Here is a 25,807-nt window from a genome sequence, read left to right as displayed (position 1 = left end):
AATTTTGATACCAATAGTTACATCAAAAGAATCGCATTTTAATGCTGATTTTAAATATATAAGATTCATCAAGATTAGTTTTACCCATCAATAGTTACGAGCCTGAGAAAATTTGCCTCATTTTTGAAAATAGGGGGAACACCCCCTAAAAGTCATACGATGCTAATGAAAATCACACCATTAGATTCAGATTATCCGAGAACCTTATCGTAGAAGTTTCAAGCTCCTATCTACAAAAATGTGGAATTTCGCATTTTTTGCCAGAAGATAAATCACGGATGCGTGTTTATTTGTTTTTTTGTTGTTTTTTTCCCCCAGGGGTGATCGTATCGACTCAGTGGTCCTAGAATGTAGCTCAAGGGCTCATTCTAACGGAAATTAAAAGTTGTAGTGCCCTTTTTAAGTGACCAAAAAATCGGAGGGCACCTAGGCCCCTTCCCACGCTCATTTTCCCCCCAAAGTCACCGGATCAAAATTCTGAGATATCCATTGTGTTCACCATAGTCCGAAAACCTAATAACTATGTCTTTGGGGACGAAATACTCCCCCTCAGTCCCCGTGGGAGGGGCTGCAAGTTACAAACTTTGACCTGTGTTTACATATAGTAATGGTTACTGGGAAGTGTACAGACGTTTTCAGGGGGATTTTTCGGTTGGGATGGGGGAGAGTTAAGGGGGGAGGGGTAGGGTTACGTGGGGGATCTTTCCATGGAAAAACTTCTCATGGGGGAAGAGAACTTCAATGGAGGGGGGCGCAGGATGTTTTAGAATTATTTAAGAAAACAATGAAAAAATAACTATGAAAAGTTTTTTCTACTGAAAGTGATGAGCAGCATTAAAACTGAAAACGAACAGAGATTATTACGCATATGAGGGGTTTACCTCCTCGTAATACCTTGCTCTTTACGCTAAAGTATTTTTAGTAATTTCAACTATTTATTCTACGGCCTTTGTGATTCAGGGGCCATTCTAAAGGAATTGAATCAAAATTTAAGCTTTAATGTAAAGAGCGAGGTATCGAAGAGGGGTGAGCCCCCTCCTATACGCAATAAAAACATACAAAGATAGAAGTTCGCTAAGTAAGTTATTTCGTAAGTTACGTATATTTTTTACTCATGGAAACGTTCGTAAAAAATTAAAACTTATCGTTGCCTTTTTAAGTAATCGAAAAATTGGAGGGCAACTAGGCCTCCTCTCTCACTCCTTTTTTCTCAAAATCTTCCGATTAAAACTATGAAAAAGCCATTTAGCCAAAAAAAAATAATATGCAAATTTCGTTTTAATTATTTATGTGCGGAGAGCCAAGATCAAAACGTGCATTAATTCAAAAACGTCCAGAAACTAAACAAAAAAAAGCAAGGTTTTTTAAATGAAAGTAAGGAGCGACATTAAAACTTAAAACGAACAGAAGTTACTCCGTACATGAAAGGGGCTTTTCCTCCTCAACGCCCCGCTCTTTACGCTAAAGTTTTTTACTGTTTTAAAATTTAGTGTTAAGAGAAAGAGTCAAACTTTAGCGTAAAGAGCGGGGCGTTGAGGAGGAAAAGCCCCTTTCATATACGGAGTAACTTCTGTTCGTTTTAAGTTTTAATGTCGCTCCTTACTTTCATTTAAAAAAAACTTGTTTTTTTTTTTAATTTAACTTAAAGAGTTGGCTATGACGGTCTTCATGCATCCGTTGTATAATCAAAAGTATACCAGTATGCAGGGACTAGTTTATTTTATGTTTCCTGGGAATACTTTGAGTGACTAGTCTAATCCTATGAGCTTTTTCCTGAATCATTTATGGGACCATTTTGGCCAATCTCTAAAGGTAATTAAGAAAAGAAGAAACAGTTTTTCACGTTTTTTTTTAATTACTTAATAGGATGTCCCAAATTTAGCTAATATAATCAAGCTAGAAGTAGAACTAAGACTTAGGCAGAGTATGGTGAAGGATAATTCCCCTGGATAGTTAAAAACCTTTTGTGTTTATACTTTATGTTTACTTTCCATCATGGGACAGAATTTAATAGAACAATTAAACTAATTTTTTCAATTAAATTTCATTCATTTGAAATATTTCACATCCTCTATTGTAACTTTTCATGGAAGAATCCAAACAGTCCTACACAACAGAATACAGTTTATTTCTGATCTTTGGAAATATAATGCAGCCTATGGATTTGTTAAAATTTATGCCAAATCTACTGGACACAATCAAGACTAATAGCTCCTATGTGCTTCACTAGTAAATATTCTCTAACTTCAATTAGTCATTAATCAAATTCCTAGAGTGGAAAACACATTTTCACCTTCCTTATAGAAAGCTTAGAGCCTTTTCGGATAAAGGACTTCGGTGTCTTTATACACAGCCAACATCCCTTCATAGAGCTTTTACTGCGTTTCCTTAGGTCATTCGTAATCCTCTGACATGTGGATTGCTAGATACTACAAAATATATCTTTCCACTTAGTCGTTTTTCTTGTTCTCCGGTGATAGATTTGAGTAATACATCCTCATCAGTAGTGATGTTGTCTTTTCAGTGAAAATGAACTTACTCTAAGTGCACCAATATTTAAACATTGGGATTTAACTCAAAGAACTTCGCTGTCTCCATACTAGAAAAACTATAACTAAGATTAGCCTGACAAAAGTTTGGTCAAGATTCAATATTTTTATATTGGACGAAATATCAATATCAAATACAAACGTCAATATCGATATCAAAAACGATATTTTGAAATTTCTGAATATTTCTAGCTTATTCTGTCATTTGTCAGTGAAAATCTAGCAGAAAAGCTTTACCGCACAAAATTGTATGCATGCTTGGGCCATAAAAATACCAAAAAGTTAAGGTAGTGGAACAGCCGATCTTGTTGTAATTGTATGAAGCCAAGACTGGACGGATAGATGCAAGAGGCTTAGGCATATAGGAATGATTTTATTCATGTTAAAAGTCTTCTTCTACGATTATAGAACTGATTAAACCCTGATAAACCCTGTCTAAGGTTTATCCAAAGCTGAAATTTAGGGAAGGAAATTTTCGTGAAGCTATGACGTTGATAGGCTCAAGGATGAGACTTGAGAGAAACTTTCCTGGAAACGTTGAATACAAAATGGAGAGTTTAAAAATTGACAATATAGAAGATGGATGTACAATAGTTAGTGAAGTCGCTGATGGCGTCTCAGGTAGGAAAGCTAGAAACGCAGTTGAGGATATTAGTCGGAATGTGTAATGTCTAGTTGAAAAGAGGAGGGGTTTGGAAAAAAAAATTTTAAGGAAAATATATATATAAAACAGTTCGTGGTAACGAACTGTAGTAAGGAGCGACCCGGCTCAATAGTAACAAAAACTCTAAAAAATGGAATTTTGATACCAATAGCTACATCAAAAGAATTGCATTTTAATGCTGAGTTTAAACATAAAAGTTTCATCAAGTTTAGTCCTAACCATCAAAAGTTACGAGCCTGAGAAAATTTGTGGTATTTTAGAAAATAGGGGGAAACAACCCCTAAAAGTCATAGAATCTTAACAAAAATCACACCATCAGATTCAGCGTATCAGAAAACTCTACTGTAAAAGTTTCAAGCTCCTATCTACAAAAATGTGGAATTTTGTATTTTTTGCCAGATGGCAGATCACGGATGCATGTTTATTTGTTTGTTTGTTTTTTTTTCCCAGGGGTAATCGTATCGATCCAGTTGTCCTAGAATGTTGCGAGAGGGCTCATTCTAACGGAAATGAAAAGTTCTAGTGCCCTTTTGAAGTGACCAAAAAAATTGGAGGGCACCTAGGCCCCCTCCCACACTAATTATTTTCCCAAAGTCAACGGATCAAAATTCTGAGAGAGCCATTTTATTCACCGTAGTCGAAAAACCTTATAACTATGTCTTTGGGGACGACTTACTCCCCCACAGTCCCCGTGGGAGGGGCTACAAGTTACAAACTTTGATCAGGGCTTGCATATAGTAATGGTTATTGGAAAGTATACAGGCGTTTTCAGGAGGATTTTTTGGTTGGGGGAGTGGTTGAGAAGAGGGGGATATGCTGGGGGAACTTTCCATCGAGGAATTTGTCATGGGGAAACGAAAATTTCCATGGAGGGAGAGCAGGAGTTACTAGTATTATTTAAGAAAAAACAATTGAAAAATAAATATAAAAAAGTTTTTTTTCAGCTTTAAGTAAGGAGCAGCATTAAAACTTAAAACAAACAGAAATTATTACCCATATTTGGGGCTCACCCCCTCCTAATACCTTGCTCTTTACGCTAAAATATTTTTGGTAATTTCAACTATTTATTCTACGGCTTTTGTGATTCACGGGTCATTCTTAATGAATTGGGACAAAATTTAAGCTTTAGTGTAAGGAGAGAGGTACTGACGAGGGGCGAATGCCCTCATATATTTAACAAAAACATGAGAATACAAAAGCTCTTTACGTAAGCTAATTTATAAGTTACTTAGGCTATATCTTTTACTAATAAAAAGATTCGTAAAAAATCAAAAGTTCTAGCTGCCTTTTTAATTAACCAAAAAATCGGAGGGCAACTAGGTTTCCTCCCCCACTCTTTTTTTCTCAAAATCATTCGATCATAGTTATGAGAAAGCCATTTAACCAAAAAAAAATATGCAAATTTCGTTTTAATTATTCCTCTGCGGAGAGCCAAAATCAAAATATGCATTGATTCAAAAACGTTCAGAAATTAAACAAAAAAACAAGTTTTTTTAGCTGAATGTAAGGAGCGACATTAAAACTTAAAACAAACAGAAATTACTTCGTATATGAAAGGGGCTGCTTCCTTATCAACACCCCGCTCTTTACGCTGAAGTAAACTCAGCGTTTGAAGTGAACTTTCTCTCAACTCTACTTTTTAAAACAGTTTTTTTTGCTTTTGAGACTTTTTAAAACAGTATTGTTTGTTTTTTTTTAACTGCCACCTCTTCCGTACTCCTGGGAATTTTCAATTCAATCCCCAAGAAGCATTTGAGAAAATACTGGTAAACTGTTTAATAACAGGGGTACACAAAACTTTTGATATTGCTAAAACGCGTATGCATATTAGATACAATGAATCCCTATCCCTCACGCAAAATTCGCTCTACGACCAAACAAAATAGCCAACATTATTATCTTGGCGCAAGCACTATCATAAAAGGGGGTTTCATTTAACTCTTAATGTAATTCCAACACTGATTGCTATTAAACACTCGAACTAAAGTGATTATCTAGTTGATTTCTTTCATCACCCAGTTGATTTGTCAGTGATTTGCAAGCAATAGAAGAAAGTAAAGGAATTCGAAGTCTGAGCATTCGTTCTCAAATAGCTGGACTAAAATTCCAATTCTAGATTAAAGAATGAGTCCTCCCAAATTATGAATAACTTCTAATCGTTTTCATTCTGGTTTTGCTTTTTCCTATCAATGGATAATATTTTTCTTTTTCTTAGTTAATTTTACTAATAAATATCTACGTAAGATAATTTTCGACCGTACATATGAGGTGGCCTATCCCTTATAATGAACAATAATACCAATTTGTTTTCTTAAGGGGGCAAAATATATAATTCCCGCCTTAAGAGACAGAGTAACTAATAAGAATGCTTCTTTCTTAATTTAACATGAGAGTATAAAAAGTAACCGCATAACTCCACTGAAAGAGTATTAAATTGCAAAATTTAAAAGTATTTATCATATTTGAAGTTGCATTTTGGCTTGTATTGTATGATGTAAACAAAATGCGTACCTAGCGAATGTTTTACAAAACTTAAAAATATTATTTAGGAAGCTGTTTCAGGTTTTCAAGAGAGTTAGTAGGAAAAAAATCTAACCGTTTCTACTTACTGTGATGAATACGTTATCTACAAATTCACTGTTTCCACTCATCTTACAGAACTCCATTTAAATTTTCATCAATGAAGTTATTCTTTTTTCCCTTTCCCCGGATTTCACAAACACATTTAATCAGTTGTTCATTGGCATTCACACTGTTGAAAAACAAGTCGAATTCCATCTTATCTTAATGAAGGATCTTAATAGATTATAATCTGATAATAATAATAATTCATTTCAAACTCACTAAGGGAGGAAAGGCACCTTCAAAACGAATGAAAGAAAAAATAAATGAAGACTGAATAAACACAAAAGAAACAGTTGTGATGCTAGTTGTCTGTTTTTTTTTCCGAAGGACTGACCACCTTCAAAAACATAGTATCCTACCTCATCAAAAAAATTTACTTCATGAACATTAGAAAAGGAAAAAAATACGGTTCACATAAACTATGCTTTTCAATTTTGCTTTTGAGCTCGTCTTCTTTGCCAAGGGATGGAGGGGCAACAGAAAATCTTATGGAATTATCAAGCCTTATCTGATTGTTTGTAGCGTCATATTTGCAGCAAAATGTATCTTATGTTCTCAGTCGCAATTTTACGACAAAGAGAGGTTCAATGTTATTTCTTCAATAAGCTCCGCTTTTGCGCCCTGACATCACTCATCCAAGAATAAAAAAAATATTTCTAACGTGGTCTTCAAACTTGAGAGGTTGATCACAGAGGTTTTGGCAAAGGGATACATACCATCTAAACAAAATTGATACTACCATCAAAATCCTGGTTATGGCTGAGACATGGACATTTTCTTGAAAGCTTGATGTTCCCTGAAGGTTTAATTACTAATAATTTAAAGGGCAAAGAGGCCATGTATTGGTGGCCTCTTGCTCGCTATGAACATTGCCATTGATTTTTTTTCATGAACATTGTCATAGGTCTTATCTGTGACGTTGTTTATAGGAGGAGAGGGAATATAGCTTTCCTCCATACGTTTCGAATATTCTTGACCCTCTTTTCCTGTGTTAAAGACTGATAAAGCATCTGCAAGTACTTGGAAGAATATCCCGCTACTTTGGTAATAACGGCGATTTTCTAATTTTTCATGCAAAGTAAATTTAAGCTATATGTATGCAATTTAATTTGATTATGCAGAAGTGTAATGGCAAAAAGTTTTGCCAATTCTTGAGACAGATACCATTTCTAAAGCAAAATATCCATAAGAAATGGAATAGCCCCAGCAATGACTCCTGACATTGCCAACTTTCTATCGAACAATTCAAACATTCACTTCAAACCCAAATTTTGCACCTTCCTTCTGTACGATAATGGAAGTATTTACAATGAAAAAAAGCAAAAGGGATACCTAGCAGTTTTAAACCCCAACAATCTATAATATTAGGGGCACAACCAAAGATGGCATCTCTAGCACAAGACTAAATAAATTTTCATGAAAAAATAAAATATTCAATAATAAACATGCCTCCCAGTGCACACTGGCACAGGCACATGCTGACAGGCACAATTATGCTCAGGAGCGGCGCACTCCCGACAACTGATCGGTGGTGCACCGTCAATTGATCGGCACTTGCTCTATTTTTAGAATATGCTTACTTTTTTTCAAAGTTTTCAAAACCAAATTGGTATCAGTATCAGTTCTTTTCGGAATTCCTTCTAAGCAAGAGTTCATATGGTTCGCAATTCCTTTTTAGCTTTAGCACCATGACCAAACATCGGATAAAGTAAGTGCGAGACATCAATCTCTCAAACATTCTTTTAATACAAATCGTCGACAGTAAGACCTTAGAATGCCTGAAAATTGAAATAATCTGACAAAGTAGGAAATTTTAATTTGAGTTTAACTTCAATTCTAAAACTTAAATTAAAATAAATTTACTTGAACCCCATCTGGTGCAAGAAATCTTGGGGGAATCTGATATATATATATATATATATATATATATATATATATATATATATATATATATATATATATATATATATATATATATATATATATATATATATATATCTTACTCCTTGTCTGGATTTTCTAGTCTTCAAAACTACATTGCACTTCTTTGACAACACTAGTCCTATTCTGGAATTCTTTGAGGTCTCTTCTCTTCATTACAATAGTCAGAAAAAAAATATTTTAGGTCCACTTTACCATTATCTTTCCTTTAACGGTGTCGCTCCGAAAGCCTAAAGTAAAGGTAAAGAGTAACAGATATTACAGCTCTTGGTAGTGATACTGATCTCCATTTCACAACCCTTCATCAAGGAAGAGCAATGGGGGCCTGGGGGCCAGCTATCCTTTGCTTTTCCACACCCTTCTTGTTTGCCTTCCCCAAATTTCTCCAGGTACTCATTTAGATCTAGGTTGACTCTGGCTAAGCATAAAAAATCACACCACTGACCCCCCGTTCAAAATTAAATAAACAGCAACACCATGATTCAAACCCCTGTCCTTACTAACTAAGGATTCAAGTATAGCATGCTAACCACTCGGATAGGATAACTCAAAATTGTACTAAGCCATATTTTTTGCAGTTGAGAGCTCCAATTAAAAATAAGAATTACCAATATCTTTATTTCACAACTCTCCAAAAATTGTTCAAAACAATTACAGTTTATCTTTCAACAATGAAAATTAGATGCCACATTTTAGCATCAGACCTTTAATAAAATTTAATAAAAGTTGAAAAGAATAAAAGGCTAATTTTTTCATGAAGTAAATACAAGAATTCAAAATTGAAACTCCAAGAAAGTACCCAAGGTAAATAGCAGGACGTAATCCATAAAAAGTTTCTACTATATTCAGTACTAGTTCACAGTTCACAGTACCAGTTCACAGTACTATTTTAGTACTGAACTAGCTTTCAAAGTGAGAACATCTCAAATAACTGGATTATATTGATTCAGAGTTCAAAGTAAAAGGATCTAGGCCCCCTCCCACGCTAATCATTTTCCTAAAGTCATCGCATCAAAATTATAAGATATCCATTTTATTCAGCATAGTCGAAAAACCTTATAATTATGTCTTTGAGGACGACTTACTCCCCCACAGACCCCGTGGGAGGAGCTACAAGTTGCAAACTTTGACCTGTGCTTACATATAGTAACGGTTATTGGGAAGTGTACAGACGTTTTCAGGGGGAGTTTTTCGGTTGGGGGGAGTTTTTGAGAAGAGGAGGATATGTTGGGGGAACTTTCCATGGAGTAATTTGTCATGGGGGAAGAAAATTTCCATGAAGGGAGCGCAGGATTTTCTAGCATTATTTAAAAAAAAATAAAAAAATAAATATGAAAAAGTTTTTTCATCTAAAATTAAGGAGCAGCATTAAAACGAACAAAATGATTACGCATATGAGGGGATTCGTCCCCTCCTCAATACATCACTCTTTACGCTAAAGTAATTTCAGTAATTAAAGTAATTAAAGTAATAGTAATTTCAACTATTTATTCTACGGCCTTTGTGATTCGGGGGTCATTCTTAAGGAATTGGGACAAAACTTAAGCTTTGTTGTAAAGAGCGAGGTACTGCTGAGGGGGTAAACCCCCTCATATACGTAATAAAAACATACGAAATACAAAAGTTCGTTGCGTAAGCTAATTCGTAAGTTACGTATATCTTTTACTAATTAAAACGTTTGTAAAAAATTAAATGTTCTAGTTGCCTTTTTAAGTAGCAAAAAAACTGGGGGGGGGGCAACTAGGCCTCCTCCACCGCTCCTTTTTCCCCAAAATCATTCGATCAAAACTATGAGAAAGCCATTTAGCCAAAAAAATAAATGCGCAAATTTCTTTTTAATTATTCATCTGCGGAGAGCCAAAATCAAAAACATGCATTGATTCAAAAACGTTCAGAAATTAAATAAAAAAACTGTTTTTTTTAACTGAAAGTAAGGAGCCACATTAAAACTTAAAACGAACAGAAATACTTCGTATATGAAAGGGGCTGGTCCCTCCTCAACGCCCTGCTCTTTACGCTAAAATTTTTTACTGTTTTAAAAAGTAGAGTTGTGAGAAAGTGTCAAACTTTAGCGTAAAGAGTGGGGCGTTGAGGAGGGACCAGCCCCTTTCAAATACGAAGCAATTTCTGTTAGTGTTAAGTTTTAACGTCGCTCCTTACTTTCAGTTTAAAAAACTTGTTTTTTTTAAATCAGCAGTCAAAAATCCATTGCTGCTAAGGCCAATTTTGTAGCTGAAAGTTCATGCAGCCGAGGCGTGGACCTGTCAGTTCAGTCTATTTCAAGACCGAATAACCATTCCACTGAAGTAATTCCAAGTGACAATATATCTGACGTCACAAGCCATCCACCATCTACTCAATGCATGCGATTTTGATAAGACCTTTGTGTCAGAGACATGAATTTTACATGTCGTAGTTAATTCGATATTATTCTTCGCTCTTGATTCGTTGAAAGCCGAAATAAGCGTTGATGAAATATCTAACGCAATGGCAGGATTCTATTGTTTAGGGGAGTTGAATGTAGCAAAAACGCTGCTCGCATGTCTGTGTCGTAAAGCTGGTAGATTGCAAGAAAGGAGAGGAAAAAAAGCTGAAAAGAATACTGCCTCGGACATAATGCGTGTTATCGTAGAACTTGATTCGAAACAGTTCATATGGCCCTGTAATCGTCCCACGGAGCTTTAATGAATGTCCAGTACTAAAGCCTGATATCAGCGTCCGGCTTGATAAACTTGTTTATAACTATTCCCGAAAGCTTGAAAAAATACTGCCTTCTATTGAGCGTATCGAATCTAATTTGGAGAAAAAAATAACGCCTTGCAGTGATCTTGATCTCAATCCCCCCACTATGCCCCACCATGAATGGCCGCCTCTCCCACTAAATACTGTCCCATTAGAGACCATAGTGATAAGAAACCCACCCGCTCTCTTACTGAAGGATCCTGTCTACCGCAAGAAAGAATTTGATAAGACAGGGTGTGCAAATATTTGTTATGTTAAAGCGACTAAGAATAGTGTTATGGCATCGGTACCATGTCAAGATGCATCGAAGCTCAGTTGTGACCTAATAATTAATTTTCCTGAAAGCATAATAACTTCCAATTCTCGGCGATTTTTTGGAATTATCAGGAGTGTGGACATTGATTTTGATGTTAGTACCTACGCATTGGACTTTCCGGGTATAATCGAGTTTAATCGTCTAGGAAAATCGCAAACTGTAAGAGTTATTTTTCAAACAGAAGAATACCTGCATTTTTACATCACACATGGTATTAAATTCGGTTATGAGCTTTTCCGAGTGGAACGTGATCGTATTCAGCTTACGCGTTGTTTTAAATGTCTAAGTTTTAACTATGTTCAAAATCAATGTAAATCTGAATGTTTCAAATGTGCTCGATGTAGCGGTAATCACATTTCGACTAAACACTCCCCATGTCAAGCGCCAGTTAAATGCGCCAGTTTTGGCTCGAATGATCATCGAGTTTACAGCTTTAGGTGTCCGATTTTAAATAAATTTTGTAAATGAATGTATTACTTCGTGTTACGTCCTTTAATTTAAATGGTGTGTTAGAGAAATTACCTGTACTTCATAGTTTTTTGAATGGAAAATCATCGTTATTATGTCTTCAAGTACACTACCTCCTTGATCATTCGTTGAATCTGCTTTCTAGTTTGTCTACTCAGCATGATATTTTTGCTGTTCCCGCTACACCAACTGGTGGGCGTCCCTCCGGTGGTTTAGCTACTATTTTACCCAAGTCTCTTAATGCAACTGTTCTAGCAATTGATACAATTTTTTTAGCTTGTAGTTTTTCAAACGTAGTTTTAATTATTTATTATTTTCCGACTCATTACCATGATGATATTTCTTTTGATGCGTTTACTCAATGCCGTTTTAATCTTAGTTGTTTTGTCTCTAGTTTACAGTCAAATTTGCGTACTTATATTTTAGGTGATTTTAACTGTGATCCAATGAAAGGGGTACAATTGTATCATCTTGTCTTCCTAATTTTTCTGTTTTACCGAAGTCCCAGGATTTTACTTATATTCATTGGAGTGGTAGTACAACTAATATTGATCATGTTTTTTTCTTCTAACCCAAGTGATCCTTTGCCTGTGGTTATTGTAATCGAAGATTTCCCAGTTAGTGACCACATGCTGCTTCAGTTCCTTTTACCCCTTTGCCTTCTCGTCCTTCCCCAGTTCGTTTTTCAGGTAATAAGCTTCCTATATTTTTTGATCGGGTTGATTGGAATCCAAATTTTAAACCGCTTTACCAAGAAAGAGTTGGGACTTTAATTGATCAAGTTTTTATTCCTGATAGTTTGGATTCAATGGACAGTAATCCCTCTTTGACTATAAATTGTCTTTATTTTGAATTAATCCATTGCTTAAAGTATGGTGCTGTGGCAGTTTTTCCTACTAATAGGATCAGATTGGGTGCACAGAAACCTATTTGGAGCCTCAATCCATTTTTGGTAAATTCTAATAAGGCGGCAAAACAAGCGTATTGGGAATGGCGGGCGCTTGGTAAGCCTAGAGACTCGCATCCAGCTTTTTTGCTAATAAAAAAGAGAAAGGCCGAATTCCAAGCGGAGCTCCGCCGTCATAATACCCTGATCATGTAAGAAGCTCCTTCAAATATTAATAACGAAAAGGACAAGAATCTCCTTTGGAAAGTTCTCCGAGGCAATAGGCGGACTACCATGCCTGATACTAATTCCACACCATCGCTAAAAGAGTGGCAAAATTATTTTTCAATGTTGTCGACTTCGAACGATTCCAACAGTGTTGTTTTGCAATTAGATGAAAATGTTGAAGAACTTTTGAACTGATTACAGGATTTCTGAGGATAAATTATGTAAAGCAATCAAATCGCTAATGGCGCAGTCGGCTAAGGATCATGATGGCGTATTTGCTAATCACCTTAAACTTGCTCCTTCTTCTTTTCTTATTACTCTACTGACATTTTTCAACCTTTTACTTATTACTGGTTTAGTACCATCGTCATTCTATATTGGCATTGTTACGCCTATTCCTTAGAGCGGGAAAAAAGACTTGTCATCTTGTGGTTCCTGGAGGCCAATTACTAGGGGTTCTAAGATTGGAAAAGTGATTGAGTTGTGTTTGAAGGATCTTCTTTAAATTCTTGACGCTGGTTCTAATCAAGTTGGTTTCAAGAAAGTTTTGGGATGTGACCACGCACATGTATCTTTCAGCAAAGTTATTTTAATATTTTAATTTTAATACTTTAATTAATTGTTTAAAAGGTTTAGGCCTTTCTATCAGTTTTGAAAAATGTCAATATTTGTTGTAAATTGTTTAGAGGATAATGTCAGGACGACTCTCGATTGCGGTGTTATTTTCCAGTCGTCGCCAAGAGTCACTTATTTGGGATGCTGCTTCGTGCTACTTCGAAAAGAAATTTTAAACCAGTCCTGGTTCAGCATATTCAGATGAAATTACGCAAGGCATTTGGTCTTTTAATTCATTTTCGGGGTCTTTACCGTCGGGACGTCCTCGGTCGTATGTATAATGCTGTTGCTCTGCCTCACGTATTGTTCCCGTCCCCCCACTTCCGTAATTTCAGACCTTCTGATCTTTCGCCCATTAAAGTTTCTTACTTTAAATTTTGTAAATTTTTACTTGGCTTCCCTCTTTTTTTAGTAACGCTGAGATTGTTTTAAAGCTTAAAGTGAAGGATCCTGTATGACTCCCATTATGACTCCCATTTTAAGCCCAGATTGGACAAAGATGGTATTCCTCTATCTCATGGTGGAGGAGTTGCTTTTTTTTGTAAGTGTACCCTCCCAAATCGGATTCTATCATTTTCTGAAATAGAGAACAACCCCAAAACTGAAGTTTTATGGTTCTGGACCAGACCCAAAAACCTCCCAAAAGACGTATCTTGCATGATTTTTTGTATTATTTATTACCCTCCCCGTAGTGGATTTAAGAAGGAGCTGACGGCATATCTGCAACTTTATACTGACAGAATTCGCCACAAGTACCCCTATGCTGCAATTACATTATGTGGTGATTTCAATGAGCTAGACCAAAAGTGGCTTAGCGCTGCTCTTAGTCTTGACCAGGTAGTCAAGTCACCTACACGCAGTGATAAAACCCTAGACTTGATTTTTACCAACATTGAAGATTACTACTGTGCCCCGAAAATAGCCCCTCCATTAGGGGCAAGTGACCATCTATGCATCTTTTGGACCCCTTTATCATCCTTTCCCCCTAAACCATTGATCAGTTATTCATATAGACCCATTACTGACGAGAAGATTGCCCATTTCAAAGTAAAACTTAGCTCCAAATCCTGGGCCAATATCCTATGTCTTACCAATGGTGATGAAATGGCTTCTAAGTTTTCAGCTGAACTTTTCCAGTTATACTGTGACACCTTTCCAGTGAAAAAAGTCAATTACAAATCCAATTGTAAACCATGGATAAATAAAAAAATGTTGTGCCTAATAAATGAACGTGATAGACTCTTTAAGGAAGGATTTTTCCAGGAATCTCGAAAACTTCGAAACATTATTGTTAGCGAAATTCGTAAAGCAAGAAAAGAGCATGGTGCTCACGTGCTCAATAAGTTACTGTATTCTAACCCTAAGAATTTCCACAAATGTATCCAAGATCTCATTGGAAAGGTCTCTTCTAAGTTTCTCTTACTGGATAGTAATGGCAACCCAGTGAGTGCAGACATCATAAACGATTATTTTACTTCAACTTGTAAAACTCACCCGCCACTACAAAATATGCCGGCCAACAGTGCAGTGAGTGACATTCCTGTGATTGGAATACATCAGACCCAGCTTAATCTCGAAAATCTTGATACAAATAAGTCAGTTTACCCAGGTGATATCCCTACCAAATTGATTGTGAAATATGCCCATTATTTAAGTGTACCTCTAACTGCAATTTTTAACCAATGTTTTGTAGATGGTATTTTTCCAGTGTGTTTTAAACGAGCTATTATATCACCTATACCGAAAAACAAGACCCCATAAGTCCCCTCTGACTTAAGACCAATATCAAAAACCTCTATTTTCTCTAAAATTTTTGAAAGTTTTATTTACAATTTCCTCTTTGATGATATTCTTGATAAAATAAACCCAAATCAGTTTGGATTTAGGCCGAATCATAGCACCACCCATTGTTTATGTTATATACTTGACACTGTTTTCAAACATCTTGAGTTAAGTAGTTCCTACGTTGAGGCTGTTTTTGCTGATATTAGTAAAGCCTTTGACAACTTGGATCATCAGACAGTTATTGATAATGCAAGGGCTTTAGGTGTCAGAGATTTTGTTTTACGTATAGTAGCTAGTTTTTTATCTGGTCGTGAGCAATGTGTAGTTCTCCCTACCAGAGATTCATCAGGTTTTACCTCGATTTCCTGTGGAGCACCCCGAGGGACTAAATTGGGTCCTTTAGCATTCTTAATTGTTTTTAACAATGTTTTACCAAACTTTGACAACACTTTTAAATTTGCGGATGATTTGACATTACTTAACCTTTGTCAAACCTCAAACACTTTGGGCGTTAAACTTGACTCACTCATTAACAACTTAAAGAATGATCTTGCCAATGTTAAACTCAATCTGAGCATACCGAAAAGCAGTTTAATGCTATTCTCCTTTTTAAAAAATATACCCCCAGTCAATAATTACCTTTGTATCCCAAATTTAAACATGGTTAAGCTACTTGGTGTGCACTTGGACAATGACCTTAAATGGAAATCTCACTCTTTTCACTTATTTAAAACAGGTGGTTTTCTCCTTAGATCTTTCTCCCTTCTTAAACGGTTCTCCATATCAATCCAGAACCTTAAAATAATTTATTGTTCTTATATAAGTTCTTGTCTTGAATATGCTTGCCCTGTTTGGCACCCTGGACTGACTAAATCCCAATGTTCTAAAATTGAAAGCATTCATAAAAGAGCTATAAAAATTATACTGGGGACGTCCTATACTACTTATGATGAAGGTTTGGCTAGACTTGAACTCACTACATTGGAATCACGACGTCACTTCCTTACCATGAACTTTGGGCACAAGTGCCTTAGTTCTGACTATCATCGACGTCTTCTTCCCCCCTTCAAAGAAAACCCCCCAATCCTTCCCAATACAAGACTTAATGCTCGTAGAGCTCCAAATACTCAACTTGACTTGTGTCCCCAAATGTTGACAATGAGGTACAAAAACTCTTTCGCTCACTATTTTGTTTCGCATTTTAATAATTGATTTAACTTTGTAACTATGTTTATCCCTTAATATTTATTTTATCATTGTAATTATAATTGTTCTGACGTGCTTATGCTAGCTTGTGTGCTATTTTAGCCAATAAATCATATTCTATTCTTTTCTATAAAGAAAAGAAATATGAAACGTTTGAAGATAAGGCAAAAATTATCCTTTTAGGCCACAATTTATTTCCGTTTTTTAGCAACAGTTCTGGCTCTTGATGATTTATAGGCTAAATTATTTAGCAAGTGTTTTAGTATTTTTTTTTCTCTTTTTAAGTGTTTAATCAATATTTGAAATTTTTCGATTGTAAGTGTTATCGTTTGTCTTTTCTTTATATTATATTGTAGCCTACTCCTCATTTTTTGAGGGAAATAAAGAAAATAAATAAATAATATTTTAATAAATCGTGTAGTCTACAAAACATACATAAAATCCATCTTCACACTTTCAATCTTTACAGTTAACAAGAGTATCACATCCAGAGTAGGCCTAGTAGTAATGAAAAAATTCTCAGCGGTGAAAAAAAAAAACTTACCAAATAAGCAAACACCGCCGAGAGATTTTGAGATATAATACTTTCAACAGAATCTAATTACTAAACGTACGCAGTTAGCCTAATAGCTCCAATTAACTTAGTAACCGAAGATTTCGAAAGTATTAAGTTACTCAAAATAATTTTCATTCTTCTAAGTTCTTTTTTTTACAACTAGCAAAGGCTCAAATGACCAGAGCGTACGTTAACTATTTTTAAAGCAGGAATCGACTGCGTTTAAATTACCTCTCCAAAACACACATTTGTCTCCATAAATTTAAATAAATTTAGCACATGTAACACATTTAACACATATTAAAACTAAATACCCTTGACTTGCTCCTATAGTAATCGAAACTCTAAAGAATGAAATTGCGACAAAACTAGTTATACTAAAAGAATTTGAAATTATATTAAATATTTGAATTACATATTAAAAGAATGTGGCCCGACTCAGAAGATAGCTAATTGACATGAGACTTTTGAAAAACTATATGAATATCGTCTTAGCTTCAGAGGTTATATTGCAACATGGTGCCATATTTGACTCCTCCAAACATTAAGTTACCTGGTCCGCACAAAATGAGGGGACACTTTTGCATTATTGCACGCAAGTATTAGAAAAGTTGATAAGTTAGTGGATCTCCTTTCTTTGGGGAAGAGGCTCCAGAAGTTCTCAAAGTTATACTTTTTAAGGTGAAAATCTTGTGAGTAGTTCTTCCGATCAATATGGTGAATTTGCCTTCCAACATTTCTTTAGCTGGAGGAATACGTTTCGATTATGAATGTGATTAGGCTGTAAAATCGTATTTTACTACTCCAAAATTATTGTAAAGTATTTCTATAGTGAAATAAAAGACTATATTTACATTTTACTATTAGGTTTCTTTTATGTAAATCCGTTTATTTTGATAAAGTCCTATTTAGTTGTCATTTTCGGTGGTTTTTGCCCTGGCTCAGCGAGTTTTGGTACTATATGATATGAAGATCCACCAGGAAGAATATTTTTTCAGTGAATCTTTCTCTAAAAATATAAACGTAACAACCTAAGGCTGAAGAAATGGCTCTAATCCTAGGTTAAAATTTTCCATTGACTCTTTGTCTAAAAATATAAACGCAACAACCTAAGGCTGAAGAAATGGCTATAACCCCAGGTCTTATCAGTAGATCAGAAACCCCAATCAGCTGGGTAAATTTGGCTGTTTGGGTGCTCTCAAAAGAGCAGGAAATTTCCGCATGATTCAGGATGAGACATCAAAGAAAATACAACTGCTTAATCAGATGATCTCATGGCAGTGGGGATACAGAAGGGGACGAAAATGACGATGTTGGAATTTAAGGCTACCCTTTAAAAATATTAGGAGAACACTTTTCAGGGGCCTTTTTTGTTTTTGGTGTAATAATAACCGAAAAATAATAATAATAATCAACCAATCAGATACAAGTCTACGCTCTTACGGATCTCAACCGAAGTTTGGGGATAGGGCTATATAGCCAATAAAAAATAACTTTTAGTCCTTGCTCGTTTTCATAGCTTCAGAAAAAAAGCCCTTGCAGCTAAATTTGGATCACAAGGGTTCGTGGGAAAAAGTCATATAGCGTACGACCTTTGCTTTAACTTTCCACCTAATTTGGTCATCTTATGAATTCTTTTCTAATGATATGAAATTGGCTTCTTTTACTCTTCTTCTTCTTAAAAAATCCAGTAGTGTATTGAAGTATGTTTGTCACTCTTTTCTTTCTAAGCTTTTCTTCAATAAGGATTTCTTCAAGTATCGTTTCACTTAGTTCGAGCTGCTGAATGGAATTTAATATTGACAACAATAGATTAATCGACAAAGAATATTTATTTAGGGAATATTTTCAACGACATTATTAGAGACAGACGCAAAGAAAGAAAAAAAAAGACGCATAAAGTATAATGTTTCAAAAAGTTCTGATACTTTGAAAAAAAAGAGAAAAGGACTGTTAGTCAAACAGGGTGACAGAAAAAGGTCGTGCGGGTTGACTAAGATAAAAAAAGGCCTAATGTGCGTACAAATGTGGAAATACTTACTGAATAGTAAGTTTGAGTTAAGTTCATAATTTTATTAGTCCTCATTCACCAACAAATGAATAAATTAAACAACATTTTTGCGCTGGAGAAAATCCACCCCTCCCCCACCCTGCCCTTCTAACCCCACTTTAGCCCCTTTCCACCCTCATCTTCTCAGAACACCCTTAGCTCTCCAAATCCCCTCCCTCCCCTACTCAACCTACCAGCCATACAAAAATTCAACAAATTCCCTCCAAAAAAGCTATCTTTTATATTCCTTTTGAACTGAGGTACGTATTCCGCTGTCCTAATGATCAAAGGTAGCTCATTCCATAGAGATGAACCCATGTGTTTCATTGAAAATGAAAACCTGGTACCACGACGCAAATCAACAACTATATTATCACTTTAAGTAATTCCACAATTATGCAGTTTACTATTAATTTGGCAACAACTTTTAACATACCAGGGGTTAAACCATTCTTACACTGAAACGCAAATACTGCAGCTCGGTAATCTTTTATCTGATCTACATAAAGGAGCTTCAGGGACCTAAAACAAGCATAATATGATGTACATCCTGGACATACCTTCCGATTGTTCAAACACCCTTATTTTGTAGAATTTGTGCTCTTCTATAGTTGCATAAGAAGTAAGTACTCCATAGAAGGCAACCATAGGACATATATGAATGAACTAACAAATAATATACAGTTATAAGTATTCTTTGAGGGAGAAAGTGCAGCAGACATGCCTACCCACGGGTAATTAATAATTTAATTATTAATATAACATAATTTCAATTTCAAAATGCTGAAACCGAGTTAATCCTGAGGAGGTGGTGAAAGCCTTCACCTTCAACTTTTATAGGAAATTTAACAACTTTCAAACTACACACCAAAAAATTTATGCAGAAGTCCCTGTGACTGCTTCCTGGCATTTCCAGTTACCAGTAATGAAGATTTTGTTTGTGAGGTCATTCTAGATAAAAAAAAAAACTCGCAATATGTTAAAAAAATCAAGCCAAATGACCTGACATGAGTTGTTGGAAGCATATTGACACGTGCTAATATGTGCAGTGAATAATCTGTGCAACTTCTGACCTTAACCTTTGGAAGCATCTGACCCCTAACCTTGTTTGGTACTTTTAAACTATGGGAATTATCACCTCAGAACTTAATTCAGTTCGATCCTATATATTCAATATTGTTCAGGTTGTTTCGAAGTAATTGCGATCTAAAAATTTGACGGTATTGTACGGTACATAATAAAATTAACATTACTGACCTGACATTAAAAAGTTTGAAATTACGATAGATGATAAGTTAACAGTTATCAAATTTAACATTTGAATCTTGACCAATAATAAAGAAATATAATCATTTTTGTGGATATTACAAAATTTACGAGTTTAGCATTATTCACAGCTTTCTTTCATTAGGGCTTTTGATATTGGTCACATTGTCCCAGACAATTCTCCCGGCACAGTATCTAACTTCAAAAAAACTTCAGAAAATCAAGAAGCTTTAAAAATCTTCATATTCAGGGATGAGGGGTGGACGTGCTTGGCTACAAACTCCTTATTAAGCTTAGTATTTCGAAAAGTTTCGGCAAAAGTGAACTACAATCAATATAAATAATTTCTTTAATTTTAAGATTATAAATGCTTTTTATTATATATTCTCATATTATAAATTTTATTTCCTGTCACGTGTCTTATTACCTTCATGTGATAAATATTCTTAGTTCATTGTTATAAGCGTAACAATCTTGAGATTTCAGGGGGTGGGGAGGGGGTAAGAACCATCACCATCCACGTATCTATAGTTACAAGCTTTAGACTGTAATTATTCTTTTGGGAAGTTCCAGCCGAAGTTAACTGATTTCTAATAGTGATAAATACTTTGATTTTTATTCAAATGTTTAATCCTTTGATGCCTGACGGTTCCCTCAGGAACCATGAACTTTTTAATTTATTTTAATCCTGACCGTTTGACCTATTAACGTCAATCCGTTTGCCATTGTCTCAATCCGATCTACCTAGACAGGTTTGTATTTTTCTTAGTCCGTAATCTGTCACCCTTGTGTGAGGTAATGAAGTTTGAACCTGTGCCCTCTAGCCTTGCTTGTTTTTCCTGAAAGGTTAGAATACTTTTTTGTGAATAACTTTATTGTTTATAGTGCTAGAGTTTTCATTCCAAAAGTTTTAGAAAGAGGACGTTTTGTTTGTTCAGATGAGCTATCATACACTCCTATAGCTGGAAAACCAGAGGATAGAAATGACCCCCAACGTCGTGGTTCCTCTGGGAACCATCCGGCGGTAGCGAGACCAGATGAGACGGTAAGCCGTATACAGTGTGAGATGCCTAGATATCATGAAAACAGTTGCTTTACACCATTGGAATCAAATTTTGAGAGCTCGACCATGTCTCGACCATGTTCTGTGGCTTCAAGGAACCATCCGGCATGCATAGCTCCGAATTTTATCGCTCGGAAGAGCCATCTAGACAAGAACTGGTGGAGTTGCCGTCGTCAATAACAATGTAGGGGAGACCGGGGTTGACCCGGACGCGATTTTTTGAAACGGCATATCTTCTAAGCCATTGACTTTTCTCCAGTTCTGACTTCACCATAAAATGCGTATCCGTTAGGACTACCTTCGATAATTTTTTCAGATTTTTCTACAAAAAGGAAAAAAAGATTTTTATTTTTTTTTCATTTTTTTTGAAATGTCCGAAACAACCCCTACCCAAGGGGTTGGATCGGACGTCCCCAGTATTGGTTCGGACACCATGTTAAACCAATAGATTTCGACTTCTTTTTTTTTCAAATATACATAAAAGTATAAAAAGTAAAAAACAGTACTTCAGCTATATAAAATGACAAAAAAGCTTTAAAATGACACACCATTCACCGGAGTTGGTACGAGCTGAGATTTTACTCAAAGACCGCTTAGTATACCACTAAAATATATTCCTAATGCGAACTGCTGTACTTGCTTAGTAGAAATACTTATTTTCAAGCATTCATCCGTGTATTTTCTACGCTAAATACCAACCTTCTAGAGACGGGGTTGGTTCGGACAGATAAAAAAAAATGTCCGAACCAACCCCCAATCGCCGTGTCCGGCCAAAACCCATGTGTCCTCATGCGACGTCAAAGTGATTTGAAAAAAAAATCAAATAGATGGCGCTCAATAAACTGCTCTAGAATCTTTCTATGTGAGCTACTTTTCTCCTGAAAAAATGTCATTGCAAATCCAGCAGCCTGATCCACTCTATTAAACTCCAAACAGAGACCCTTGAAAAAAATTCTTACCTTAAAAAACACTTTTTGCAAAATACAAACAAATAGCTGCGTGTATCTAGATCCAAACTGGCTTGATAATAGGGCAGTAGATGGTGCACCTTTCGTGATTTTTTGAGAATTTTTACTAAACCGCTAGGTGTCCATACTTGACTGTCCAGATGAACCCCGTGTCCGGGTCAACCCCGGTCTCCCCTACTAGACTGTTACCAAATATATTTTTTACAGTGCAGAAATGGACCAGCCTTCTCCGAGTACATCAAAAACTGTAGAAGATGAGTATTTGGCTGTCCAGCGAAGACTTCGAACACGCCCCGTGTCATTAGCACAGGCTCTGAATTTTATTCTTTGCCCAGAAGACAACTCCGACCTCGAAGATCTGTCTGATGAAGATGAGGACCCATCTGATCCTAGTTTTCTCCTTCCTGATCCTGATAATAACCCGCAGGAAGAAGAGATTGAAGAAGAAATAGAAAGCGGTCGAATTGAAGCTGACGACCACAACAGTGAGGATGACCATGAGGACGTCGAGATCGCCAGACAAAATGCCACGAGCTCAGGCACTGCCGCTTCGAAACCAAGCAAACGACGGGACCTTGCTTGGAGAAAAGTGGATTTCGTCCAGCCAGATGCTGCGTGGAAGGATCATCTTGTCGTCGATCAAGAAATGAGTGGCAAGACACCCCTGGAATTTGTCAGGCTGTTTTTTGACCAAGGCGTGGTCAACCATATACGTGACCAAACGAAAATTTACGCTCTTCAAAAAGATGCCAAAGAATTTGGAGTTTCATCTGCCGAGATGGAATGCTTCTTTGGGATCCTTGCATTCACAGGAATAGTGAAAATGCCGTCATACCGCAGTTACTGGTCAAACGAAACGCGCTACCCTGTAATAGCTGATGCCATGTCGCGTGACAGATTCGAGCAGATCAAAAAGTATCTTCATTTCAACGACAATCTTACCCAGAAACCACGAGGAGACCCTGGGCACGACAAGATCCACAAAGTTCGTCCTCTGATAGAGATGATCAGAGATAACTTTATGAAGATACCCCCAGAAGACCACCAGGCAGTAGACGAGCAAATTGTGCCAACAAAACAAAGGATTTCGTTGAAGCAGTACAATCCCAAGAAACCGCATAAGTGGGGTTATAAGTTCACCTCCAGGGCTGGGGAGAGTGGTTTCGTTTACGACTTTGAAATGTATACGGGTAAGGGGTCGGTTGATGTCAGTGACCTGGGAGTTGGAGCTGATTTTGTCCTGCGGCTTGCAAGAGGAATACCCAAGCACAAAAATTACAAGCTATTATTTGACAATTGGTTCTCCTCGTTAGACTTTGCACAAACACTAAGTGATCAGGGCATACTTACACTGGCCACAGTGAGGGCAAACAGGTTGAAAGGCTGTGCTTTGGAATCCGACAGCAGATTGAAAGCCCGTGGAAACGCCGTCGAATGCCATTGTGGTGAAGTGGTATGACAATAAGCCAGTCCACTTGATTTCGACCTATGCCGCCCTAGACCCAGAAGATACGTGTAGGTGGTGGGATGGTAAACGAAAATAGTATGCCGATGTCAAGCGACCATATTGTGTGAAGGAGTACAACCGCTTTATGGGTGGTGTAGATCTTGTCGACATGTTGCTGGAGCTTTACAGGATCGACTTCAAGTCACGGAGCAAATGGTACATGAGGATCTTCTTCTTCTTGTTTAACCTCTCCGTTGTGAATGGCTGGCTCTTATACCGCAGGTGTCTTGCTGCTGGGCAGAAACCAATGAACCTGCTACAGTTCAAGACAGATGTGGCACGTGCACTTCTATCTGGTTCATCTTTGGCAACACCAAAGAGAGGTAGACCTCTCAGTGACGCAGATACCAACTCTCAGAAAAAAAGAAATTATACTTGTCGCCCCCCAGATTCGACAAGACTCGATGGACAGGGGCACTTCCCGGCTTGGATAGAGAGCAAACAGAGATGCAGAGTATGTGTACAAGCTCATTTCAAAGTGAAATGCGTAAAATGTGAAGTGTCCTTGTGTTTCACACCCAACAGGAATTGTTTTCTGACTTACCACACTATGTAGCCGATTAGAGTGTTTTTGTGCCATGATTGCCGGATGGTTCCTGTGGGAACCATTTTTTTATTTCATCATCTTTATCAATACATTTTTTCTTGCCATTTCTGTCGTGGAATAGGTCATAACGAAGCCTGGAAACGGCCGAAATATTTTTCCCATTCTTTTTTCATAATTCAGGCATCAAAGGGTTAATTATTCAGTTGTAAGTGTAAATATCTCGAGATTTAGGGGGTAGAGGGATAAAATTTACCAAACTCTCACGTGTCCATAGGTACAGCCTCCTTTTCTAATGGCTTAAAGCATTTTTATATATCCTTTTTTAAAGCCTCAAAGCAGATCCTAGCTTAAAGCTTACAGCTGGGATTTTATATATGTAGGTCGAACAATGGGAAATCGAAACATACATCCATCTGTACTCTACCGAAAACTATAACTTTTGTATGCAAAGGATACACGAAGAAGCTTAGAACCAAAACATAAAAAATAGATTATTCTATCTTTGTCTCTCTTCTCTACACTTTGCTTAAGATACGTCCTTCATTCAAGAATACCAGTTTTCATTAATTGATGTCATTTTTTTACACTCTTCCATGTCCTTTATTTCTACCGGTTCCCATTTTTCCCCTTCGTCTCCTCTTCTGCATTGTACATTTTACTATTCTTTACTCACTATTTACTATGTAAAGTAAATTTACTATTTACTTTGCACTTTTTGCTATTTTAACCTCAGTTTATATCTGAATTTATATTAGTTCAGTTATATTTTTTTCTTCTTAATATCTGATTATTTGAAAAACTTTTTCCACAAAATGAATTTTTCAAAGAAAAGTAAAGAGCTCCATTAAGCCAAAAAAAAAGCAAAAATAAAGTCAAATAATCTCCCAGGCGTAAAACTAGCACAAATCGTTATCAATAAATAATAAAAAAACATGACCGTAGATTGTCAGTTTAACTGACATATATTTAGGTTTATTCCTTAAAGCTTCGATCTCTTGTTAATTATGAAAGTGAGAAAAGTGAAATCATTTCAAATGTATTTTGTTTTCAGTAAAGTACAAATTGTGTTCTGGTCTTGAGAAGGTATGGGGGTTATCAGCCCTAGCCATGTTAATTTTTGCTCCTTTTGAGTTTGATTCGACTATTTATTTTAATTTCCGTTCGTTTTTAGTTTTATTCATTTATTGGTAGCAATTTGTGGTAGTTTTACGCTTGGAAGATCACTATTGACTTTATTTTTGCTCATTCTTGTCTTAATGGAGCTCTTTACTTTTCATTTTAGGAAATAGGGGGAACTTTGCCTCATTTTAGGAAATAGGGGAAACACCTCCTAAAAGCCATACGATCTTAACAAAAATCAAACCATTAGATTCGGCATATCCCAGAACCTTACTGTAGAAGTTTCAAGGTCCTATCTACAAAAATATGGAATTTAGCATTTTTTGCCAGAAGACGTATCACGGATGCGTGTTTATTTGTTTTTTTTTTTGTTTTTTTTCCCCACGGGTGATCGTATCGACTGAGTAGTCCTAGAATGTCGCAAAAAGGCTCATTCTAACGGAAATTAAAAGTTCTAGTGCCCTTTCTAAGTGACCAAAATTTTTTGCCAGAAGACGGATCACGGATGCGTGTTTATTTGTTTTTTTTTGTTTTTTTTTCCCACGGGTGATCGTATCGACTGAGTAGTCCTAGAATGTCGCAAAAAGGCTCATTCTAACGGAAATTAAAAGTTCTAGTGCCCTTTCTAAGTGACCAAAAAAATTGGAAGGCACCTAGGCCCCCTCTCACGCTCATTTTTTCCCAAGAGTCACGAGATCAAATTCTG

General features: G+C 36.2%; 1 protein-coding gene across 1 annotated transcript in view; it reads right to left on the bottom strand.

Moving 5' to 3' along the window:
- The window catches only part of LOC136043089 (glycine receptor subunit beta-like), an 84,478-nt gene that overhangs the window by 17,844 nt on the left and 40,827 nt on the right, over positions 1-25,807 (bottom strand). The window lies entirely within an intron of this gene.

The sequence above is a fragment of the Artemia franciscana genome, unplaced genomic scaffold (assembly GCF_032884065.1).
Source record: "Artemia franciscana unplaced genomic scaffold, ASM3288406v1 Scaffold_296, whole genome shotgun sequence".
Classification (NCBI taxonomy): Eukaryota; Metazoa; Arthropoda; class Branchiopoda; order Anostraca; family Artemiidae; genus Artemia; species Artemia franciscana.
Note: the sequence above shows the minus strand (reverse complement) of the source record. Positions and strands in the feature narration are given on the sequence as shown.